We start from the raw sequence: 11282 nt of genomic DNA, 5'->3' as shown, positions 1-11282 counted from the left end.
TCAATGTCCCAGTCCCCCCCTGGTTACTCCAATTTATTCCCGGGATAAGGGAGTTTTGTTCCGTATGAACATTATTTGTAGGAATTAAGGGTATGTTTTTACTTTCTTCAACTATATTAATTGTTGAATTTTCTATGGGGATTTGCTCGCCAGTGGGGAGCTCAAAGGAGAACTTATCTAGTAACAAATTAATTCGATTAACTTTGAGAAATTCATATCCTAGATTTATAATTTTAGACGTCGTTTCAGGGATATAAAACGTTTCTTCGAATATTTTATCTGACCCATCAAAGCTGAATTTTAAACTCACGTGTCCTATGATATTTACTGGTTTTAAATCTACAGACAGAGCGCTAAGATTGGCGGGGGTGAATGTGATTTTGTTATCATCTAAGATTTCTTTAGAAATAAGGGACCTAAAGTTGTTTCCTGTATCCACTAAAGCGTGTTGCAGGAATTCCCCCCCCACGGGATTAAGAACTTTTAGTTTTGCACAGATAGGCATTATAAAATAAATTATATTTTTAGTCGAAGCCTAAGATGCATATTTTCCAAGATCCCCACCTCAGCGGTTAGACGATGGTAATCCTCACACAGAGACTTCCTGTGTTCCAGGTATAGTTGTCTGTCGAAATTTTTCAAATAATGAAATGTTTTAACAATATGGTTAATTGTTAGGATAATTTTATATAACTTTCTGGGTTTCATTAAGTTTTTTTATTAAGCGCTTTTCAGCTCCAGAAATTTCTCAATAAGCATGAGAATGTTGATAGTTCTAAAGAAACTACTTAACTTTAATACGGGTCCTTATTTATATACTTGGATATATGATAGAAACCTATCGGAATAAAACTGAACTAAAAAGTTTTAAAAGATTGAAGGGCTACAAAGTAGCTTAAAAATAAGTGTTCAGCTTGCAACTAACAAGACATTAAAAACAGACTGACTTATTTTTTGACTTATGTCTGTATTTATACAAAATATAGTGTCATTAGTTAGTATCTGATTCACGATACAAATAATTTAAGGTTAGCGCTAAATTATAGCTTAAAAATTATTAGATATGGCTAATATAATAAAGAGGGTCAATGATGACTGATTTATTATTCTGATATTGTTAGTATTTATACTTAATTTTTCCACCTATGGGGTAGAACAAGTTTATATATTTACTAGAGTATAATTAATGCTGAAATCAGCTTAAAAAAATAGGATGTGGTTTGTAGTAACTGCTTTGATAGTAACTGGCCTCGATTAATAATGTGCATTCACTTTTATATAGACTTTTTATTCCACTGATAATCCTAGCGGAAGCTAATAGAACTAACTTTATTTCATTCTGCTAGTAATCCTAGCGGAAAATAATTTAGTCAAAATGTTTTAAGATTTTATTAATCACATCTTAAGTGATTAAAGATTTTAATTTTTAAATGCTGCTTGATTGCAGCTCAAAAATGAGTAAATGATAACAACAAAGAACTGAAGGACAACTGAATTAGATTTGGAAATTTGCTTGTATTTATACAGATTTTCCATAGACCTCCCCCCTTCTTAATCTTATCATTTACTTATACGGACCGCGGTAGCACTCTAGGCGACATCTTTCGGATACATAATAAATTAAATATAATTCTATTATTGTCACTGTACAAAATGCAATAATATTTATCCATATGGATAAGTTTTTATACATAATTGCTGAGATATTTCAGCTACAAAAATCAGAGGCTAAGAGTGAGCAACTCTCAGATAAAATTGATACTGAGGGTTCAACTTAAAAATCATTGTTTATATACAGATAATTCGCTTAAGTTCCCCTAGCGGTTAAAAATTGAACTAGAATGTTTTAGATTCTACTATATATACATTCAAAATATACGATATTTACATTTTAGATAGGTCATGCGATATTAAAAATAAGTACTACTAAATAGAAAATAGGTATTCACTTATTAGCTTCTTGATAAAGACTATTAGATTTTTAAAAAATGGAAATATTAAGTGCATGTGAAATGCTCCTCAGGTTACTTCCCTATTTCCCCCAATTTCCTGTATCAGCTACATTTGGATAGGGAAAGGAGGGGGGGGGAGTTTATTTTGTGTTGCTTAGTCAGACTTAACAACAATAATTTGTTTTATTTTTTCGCGCCAAAGCATTGCTTGGCAAGGGACATTTGATATTAAGGAATTTGCAAGCTTAGCTTGGCATGGGATATTTTGTTTATCTTTCATATCAAAATATGAAACTCATTCAGCAAATTTTTATTTTCTGGGATAGGGACAATTAATATCGCATAAATCCACTTTTACATTTAGTGGACGTGATTTTTAACAATCGCTTGTACATATTTATCTATTTCAGATTCTTCGCTGGCTTCCTGATCCATTTGGTTGATAGTTTTACGCGCATACTGCTCAGGTATTTTATTACTATTACTTGGAGCTTTTCTAGGCGTGAATTTACTCCGTGTTTTACCAAAGCGGGACTCAGGATTTGGGGGCTCCCCAGCTTTCTTTTTGTTGCAATTCTGCACTACATGGCCAGGGATATTACAATGCCAGCATTTAATATTTTTACTCCTCCCATTAAAGACTCCTATAACGCCCTCGATTTGATCCCAAGCAATAGGATCGTCCTCATGATCTACCCAAGAGGGAACCTCGTTAGGTTCTTCGGTTAAGTTTTCCTTATACATTGCCGTGTTAGTGGGGATATTATCTTCGATAATGCTGATTATGGGTTGTTTTTTCGTTTCCGCAGAATTTTTAGGTAGGAACATTTCCATGGCTTGAGAATAGCAAGCCGAGAGGTTTTCCTTACTAATATGGCCAGACCCATCCCAGTTAACGTATCTTTGTCCGAGATTAATAAGTTTATTCAAGTAAGCGTTGTAATCGTCCAAAAATTGCATACTCTCAACATAATTGGCCATGTCCATGGCAAGGTTGGTATACAGCAGATTTTTGCTAACGTTAAGATAGAATTCCTTCCACTTCTTTTTAGGTATGAGGCCAGGATTCATGAGTTTGAACACCCTAAGTTTGTTTTCAAAATAGGTGTCAAGGGGTTGATTAGTCTCCTGTTTTAGGTTGTAGAAGTACTGAGAGGCTACTTCTGGATCCGAGAAAGGAGTGACCAGCCTCCTAATCATCAGGTAATAACTTAAAGCAGATAAGGCCTGATTTCTTTCAGGCGTAATTAAGTCTCCTAATCGTTCCCCTCTAGAGTCATAAATTCGCTGGTATAAAATATCCTTAAAAAGAATTGGGTCACAGATTCTGTATGTCTTTGCAACCCTCCACATATTAGAAAAGAAGTTATCAAAGTCAGCCCTACCGTCCCACCTAGGGGCATCCCTCGCAAAATCGGAATCCCATTTTTGTCCCTTAATAAAGCATTCTTTAATAAAGTCATCGTCGGCGGCGCTAGTTGTTGCCGTTGCGGCTGTGCCTGTGTTTGGCGTATTTCTTGTAGAGGGTCTTGTTGCTACATTGGGTGCAGACCTTGTAGGTTTACGGAGGGGTTCTAACGACTTAATCCTATCAGGGATAAAGGGAATCCTTTCTAGCAAGGTTTTTTCATATTCAGTTAGAGAAGTTTCTCTTACATTCATCCAATTGTCATTATCCGCCGGACCTATAAAGCCTACAATTGAATAGGCCATACAACCTGGGGCTGTCATCCTATCCTTGGCGACCCATTCAACCACGTTTATCTTTTGCTGGACCGATATCCGGTCATAAAAAGTGGCATTAATTGAATCATCACCTATGGTGTTAAAATGAGTCATGTTAAGACTTTCGTTTAACGTTTTTTCCGCAAACAATGGGCCAAGATTTCCGTCCGCTGGGAGTTTTGATACTCTGCGTTTTAGATCTAAAATGTCGGTGTCGGCTAATAATCTGCGATGTGATTCTGTGTCCTTAAACCCTGCCCATTTTGTTTCTATTTCGAGCTGCATAATCTCGGATTCTTGTTTTATTAAATCTCTATAATGTGACGAATATTCGTTTAACTTATCATTTAACGCTTCCGATATGAGATCTTTGATTTTTTCAGGGGAAAGCGGGTCAGCCTGCTGCTGCTGCGAGGTACCAGAGACGGCCGGAGCCGGCGGAGGCGGCGGTTTGGTTTTATCATCACCTTTCTTATCGGTCATGGTGCTGGAGTGTAGTGTTCGTTAACACTGATTTGTCTACCACGAAACTTTTTAAGAACTTGGGAATATCCCTTTCTTCCTGTTTTAAGGAGAAAATATGGAAATGTGTGAAATTAAATACTAGTGTGAAAATAAAAGGCGGGTTCCTTTTTATCTTTATTTGGCAGTTTGCCACGAAATAATTATTATAAATGTTCTGTAACAAATTGTTACTGTAAACCGTTTCCGTGAATAAACTTAGTTATCAGGAAAATATTAATTTCACTTTGCAATCGAAGCTACTTTACAATTTAATTTTGTCTGTACGCTAATTATCTAAACCTTCCCCCCTCAAAAAAGGAGTGGTAGACAAGACTGCGCCAAAATGACGTATGAGGGGATGTACAGACAGACTGGAATACGAGTATAGAGTAGCTCCGATACAATTTAATAATCAATAATCTAACAAAGTATTTCTAAAAAATACACATTTATTAAACAATTAAAACTGGTTAGAAATAGGCAGATTAATGGGATTATTATTATAGGATATATTTAATATGATATCAATTAAAGGCTTGGACGTCCTGTTTCTTAATTAGGTAAGAAACGACGTACTTGAACACGTGGGAAATATAGATACCGCCAGCCTAGACATATAGGCTTGTATCTAACCGAATGCAGACGGGAGGAAGCGTATTCACTCTTTGGCCTGCAACAATCAACTAGCCCTCAACACAGCAGGATGGAGTATGGTGGCGGTTACAAGTGGAGGTCTGACTCAGCCAGAGAATTATAGGAATGTGAACAGGGATAAGGATACATAAACTTGGGTGTTGATTACCACAAATGCATGATAAACAAAATTCCTCCGTGTTCAGGTTAACTTTATTTTTTTTAAGTATGTCCACTTTTAGAACGTAGATACCAATCAAAAACCAACCTTTTTAGTTTAACTTTTTTTACCGGTCCAAAACTGTAGAGATTTTCTTTAAATGCCCTAGCACTGTCTTTGTTTATATTATTAATAATTTTATATCCAATTTAAATAATATGATCTGCGTTAACCCTTTCCCTTAAAACCATTTTCGATAACTATTAAGTTCACAAAGATATTAAGAATAGGTTGTGATCACTATCAAGGTCACTAAGTTACTAACCATATTTCATAAAGTTATTATTGTCAAGATTTGCCCGATTTGCGGCTTTTAGCTTTTATCGTGATTCAGCAATTTAATTCAACTCGAAATTTCCGACAGGTTGGATAATTTTTCAGGGAAAACTAAGAGTAAAACTGATTTATAAGAAAAAGTAACTTGTAATTGTTTGCCAGAATCTTAATACCCCTTTTAAAGAGCTAAATTGATTATTAGATCTTTTCATGAAAATACTCTTTTTCGAATTTTAGTCTTCTGCTAATCTAAAAAGTTACTTTAGGAGCCTAGAAATACATGTACAAAATTTCAGCTCTCTATCTCTACTGGCGACCTAGCGCCAGGCATGTAAAATATCAACAGATAACGGTAGCACGGCGGTTTTAACAATATCACAGCAATGTGCAGGTTTTAAGCTCTTCTGCATATTTCAATTTAAACACATAAGGGCAAAGATATATTATCCCAAAAATCTTTTGTCAAAGTCTACTCTACACCTAGCGCCAGTCAGTTTTCTAAAATCATGCCTTTTATACCTGTGAAAATAGAAATCACCAGCGCTAGGTGTAGAGTAGACTTTGACAAAAGATTTTTGGAATATTATATCTTTGGCCTTATGTGTTTAAATTGAAATATGCAGAACACTTAAATTCATCTTCCAAGCCATTCTCTAGGCATTTTAATTATTTTTATCAAATAACGGTATTTCAAAACTGCCCTTTGAAAAGGCCTAAAAAATATCTTTTTTTGTCACTTTTTTCATTGCTTATAGTTACAACTTATAAAGATATTATGCTCAGTTAAAAAAAATCGGCGCCTCCAGCACCAAAACCGACAAAAACTGGCAGTTAAACTTCTGTGCCCCTACTTGCCCCCCTCTTCGGTAAACAGTAGTTATCTCAAGAAGTAAAAGAGATATCAACACACAGAAAGAAAACTTTTTAAATAAAACTGAACTAAGTAACCATTACACATTGAATTTTGGGACTTTCCTTCTAGGGGGCTTGTGGAGCAAAAGACCCACCAAAACACTAATAATATGAGTTCTGAGCTGATATTTAAAGATATCAACCTGATTTTTTTTGAGAAAATTTTTCACATAACCAAACTCAGCAACCTATACATATTTCATTTTGGGACTTTCCTTCCAGGTGCTTGTGGAGCAAAAGACCCCCCAAAACACAAAAAATATGAGTTCTGAGCTGATATTTAAAGATATCAAACTTATTTTTTAGAGAAAACTTTTTTAACATAACCAAACTCAGCAGGGGCGACCAAGCTTTTTTTTGGGGGGGGGGGTAAAATTTGCTTGTGGGGGGGGGGTAATTACCCCCCCCTGAAACCTGATGGCTGGGGCAAATTTTGTTTAACTTCCCAAAATTTACCCCCAAATTATTAAAGAAAATTTTTAAAATAAAACTCAACTCAGTAATGATTACACATTTCATTTTGGGACTTTCCTTGTTTGGGAGGTATGTAATCCCCACTTTACCCCCCTCTTGGATGTCTATGAAACTCAGTAATGTTTACAGATTTCATTTTAGGACTTTCCTTCTAGGGGCTAGTTGGGCAAAAGACCCCCAAAACTAAAAATATGAGTTCTGAGCTTATTTTTAAAGATATCAACCTAATTCTTTTTGAGAAAACTTTTTTCACATAACGAAACTCAGCAACCTATACATATTTCATTTTGGGACTTTCCTTCCACGTGCTAGTAAAGCAAAAGACCCCCCAAAACACAAAAAAATATGAGTTCTGAGCTTATTTTTAAAGATATCAACCTAATTTTTTTAAAGAAATTTTTTTAAATAAAACAGAACTCAGTAATGATTACACATTTCATTTTGGGACTTTCCTTTGAGGGGCTTGTGGAGCAAAAGACCCCCCAAAACACAAAAAATATAAGTTCTGAGCTGATATTTAAAGATATCAAACTGATTTTTTAGAGAAAACTTTTTTAACATAACCAAACTCAGCAGGGGCGACCAAGCTTTTTTTTTTTGGGGGGGGGGGGGTAATTACCCCCCCTGAAACCTGTTGGCTGGGGCAAATTTTGTTTACCTTCCAAAAATTTACCCCAAAATTTTTAAAGAAAATTTTTAAAATAAAACTCAACTCAGTAATGATTACACATTTCATTTTGGGACTTTCCTTTGAGGGGCTTGTGGAGCAAAAGACCCCCCAAAACACAAAAATATGAGTTCTGAGCTGATATTTAAAGATATCAACCTGATTTTTTTAAAGGAAACTTTTTTAACATAACCAAACTCAGCAGAGGGGTCCAAGCTTTTTTTGGGGGGGTTGGGGGCTGCATTATAATTCATGGTTTTTCTATTTACAGAACCCTTTTTATCCATAAATCATAATGCATTTTCTTTAAAATAGACAATTTAATTTTGATAATTATAGAGTGGCCTAGCTTCTGTATGAGTATATTTTCTTTCTAGAATATTCTTGAAGTAATCAAACGATTGCCTATTTTAAAGGCGCGCCTAAAAGATAAATGTCAGGCCGCGCAGGCCTGTAGCAAGGGCATTCAAGCTATTAGAATGCTAAAACTTTGAGTACATAATAAGACATACAATATTGCAGAAATTGGCCACTCATAACAGTCAAAAAATTCATAATTTACCAATTTTCTTAAAAAATACTAGTAGAAATAGTAAAAACGAAGTTTTAATACTTGAAGGGGAAGATTCGGTTTCGGGGAAAGGTCCAAGGAAACGTCAGTTTTTCATGAGTTTAAACATCCGACTCCATGTAGTAAAAAGTACTACTTTTTTGATCATTTTATCATTTTTCATGCAAAAACAGTATGAATTTTAACAATTAAATAAAATAAATCAGTAAAATATAACACCTTTTAGACATTTTGTATTTAAATAACATTTTTTATACAATAGAACAAAAGTTATTCAATGAATATTAATAAGTCTGTTTTAGCACAAATCCGCGCAAATACTTTTTCACATATATCGCATGAATATGGTCAAATAGATTAAAACACTCCAGTGTAACCAAATTTGGACTTTTTTCCGGACTCGTTTATTTCAAATTAGGTTTTAAAACTATATTGTGTATTAGAATAAATCTTTATTTTGAATTAATTGTATTAATAAATGTAATGAAATTTGTGATTATTAAAAGTTATGTTACATTATATGAATGCAATGTAAGAATTTTGCAACAAAGGAGCGTGTAAGAATATTTGCGCACGGGGCCTAAGTCAAGGTTCTTTTTGGCAATAATATAACTGATATGGGAACTGCTGGGAGATTTAGCTGGCAGTCGGACACCAAGGCTCTTTTGGAGCATACATCTTTTTCTTTAGTTCTCTAGTCCCTTTTTCTTACAGCATAAATTCTTTCCATTCTTTGTTGCAAATCCTAAAATAAAAACCAATTTATGTCTTAGTATCATTTTTTATTAAACTTTATTTTTCCTTATCAATAAAATTACATTTCCTTGCTAAAAATACCTTTTTTTTATTACTCGCCCGTTTTCTAAGCTGTAAGCCTTTATTTGCATTTCACTAAAGTAACAGGATGTTTGTCTGCCAATACTAAGTTTTAATATTTCAAATTCAAAATACTTAGGGGAATTAAATTAGGCATATTATTTTTTGAAAGGTGTATTTTATTAGGAGTTAGTTAGGGGATTTATAGTTCAACAAGGGGATTTAAGGGGTTTTCCCTTTTTTCTAACTCCATTTTCAGAGATAAATGAGGTTGTTAACTCTGGTGAGACTCGAGTAGCAAGTTAACACGTCTCAGGGCACCCCCAAATTTGTTTGGGAGGTTGGTAATCCCCACTTTACCCCCCCTTTTGGACGTCTATGAAACTCAGTAATGTTTACAGATTTCATTTTAGGGGCTAGTTGGGCAAAAGACCCCCAAAACTAAAAATATGAGTTCTGAGCTTATTTTAAAAGATATCAACCTGATTTTTTTTGAAAACTTTGTTAACATAACCAAACTCAGTAACATTTACAGATTTCACTTTGGGACTTTCCTTCTAGAGGCTTGTTTGGCAAAAGACCCCCAAAAACTAAAAATATGAGTTCTGGACTTATTTTTAAAGATATCAACCATTTCGGAGGGGGTATTTTAGGAGGGGTAAACAATTTTGAATACCCCTCAAAATAAAAAATCTCTAACAAAAAAAATACCAAATATTTAATAAAATTTAAATTACCCCCCCCCCAAAAAAAAAAAAAGATTTTTACCCTGGGGGCAAATTTTGTTACCAACAGATTTCAGGGGGGGTAATTACCCCCCTCCCCTCCAAGCAAATTTTACCCCCCCCCCCAAAAAAAAAGCTTGGACGCCCCTGCTGAGTTTGGTTATGCTAAAAAAGTTTTCTTTAAAAAAATCAGTTTGATATCTTTAAATATCAGCTCAGAACTCATATTTTTTGTGTTGGGGGGTCTTTTGCTCCACAAGCACCTCAAAGGAAAGTCCCAAAATGAAATGTGTAATCATTACTGAGTTCTGTTTTATTTTAAAAATTTTCTTTTAAAAAATCAGGTTGATATCTTTAAAAATAAGCTCAGAACTCATATTTTTTGTGTTTTGGGGGGTCTTTTGCTTCACTAGCACCTGGAAGGAAAGTCCTAAAATGAAATCTGTAAACATTACTGAGTTTCATAGACGTCCACTACGGGGGGGTAAAGTTGGGATTACCCCCCCCCCCCCCTCAAACGAATTTGGGAGTGCCCCCACCCCCCAAAAAAAGCTTGGATGCCCCTGCTGAGTTTGGTTATGTTAAAAAAGTTTCCTTTAAAAAAATTAGGTTGATATCTTTAAATATCAGCTCAGAACTCATATTTTTGTGTTTTGGGGGGTCTTTTGCTCTACAAGCCCCTCAAAGGAAAGTCCCAAAATGAAATGTGTAATAATTACTGAGTTGAGTTTTATTTTAAAAAATTTTCTTTAAAAATTTGGGGGTAAATTTTGGGAAGGTAAACAAAATTTGCCCCGGCCAACAGGTTTCAGGGGGGGGTAATTACCCCCCCCCACAAGCAAATTTTGCCCCCCCCCAAAAAAAAAAGCTTAAACGCCCCTGCTGAGTTTGGTTATGTTAAAAAAGTTTTCTTTAAAAAAATCAGTTTGATATCTTTAAATATCAGCTCAGAACTCTTATTTTTTGTGTTTTGGGGGGTCTTTTGCTCCACAAGCCCCTCAAAGGAAAGTCCCAAAATGAAATGTGTAATCATTACTGAGTTCTGTTTTATTTAAAAAATTTTCTTTAAAAAAATCAGGTTGATATCTTTAAAAATAAGCTCAGAACTCATATTTTTTGTGTTTTGGGGGGTCTTTTGCTCCACTAGCACCTGGAAGGAAAGTCCCAAAATGAAATATGTATAGGTTGCTGAGTTTGGTTATGTGAAAAAAGTTTTCTCAAAAAGAATTAGGTTGATATCTTTAAAAATAAGTCCAGAACTCACATTTTTAGTTTTTGGGGGTCTGTTGCTCCACAAGCCCCTAGAAGGAAAGTCCCAAAATTGAATGTGTAATGGTTACTTAGTTCAGTTTTATTTAAAAAGTTTTCTTTCTGTGTGTTGATATCTCTTTTACTTCTTGAGATAACTACTGTTTACTGAAGAGGGGGGCAAGTAGGGGCACAGAAGTTTAACTGCCAGTTTTTGCCGGTTTTGATGCTGGAGGCGCCGATTTTTTTAACTGAGCATAATATCTTTATAAGTTGTAACTATAAGCAATGAAAAAAGTGACAAAAAAAGATATTTTTTTAGGCCTTTTCAAAGGGCAGTTTTGAAATCCCGTTATTTTATAAAAATAATTAAAATGCTTAGAGAATGGCTTGAAAGAAGAATTTAGGTGTTCTGCATATTTCAATTTAAACACATAAGGCCGAAGATATAATATTCCAAAAATCTTTTGTCAAAGTCTACTCTACACCTAGCGCTGGCGATTTCTATTTTCACAGGTATAAAAGGCATGATTTTAGAAAACTGACTGGCGCTAGGTGT

Source organism: Acartia tonsa, chromosome 3 (genome assembly GCF_053477335.1).
Source record: "Acartia tonsa isolate MP-2025a chromosome 3, ASM5347733v1, whole genome shotgun sequence".
Taxonomy (NCBI): domain Eukaryota; kingdom Metazoa; phylum Arthropoda; class Copepoda; order Calanoida; family Acartiidae; genus Acartia; species Acartia tonsa.
This window is presented reverse-complemented; position numbering follows the sequence as displayed.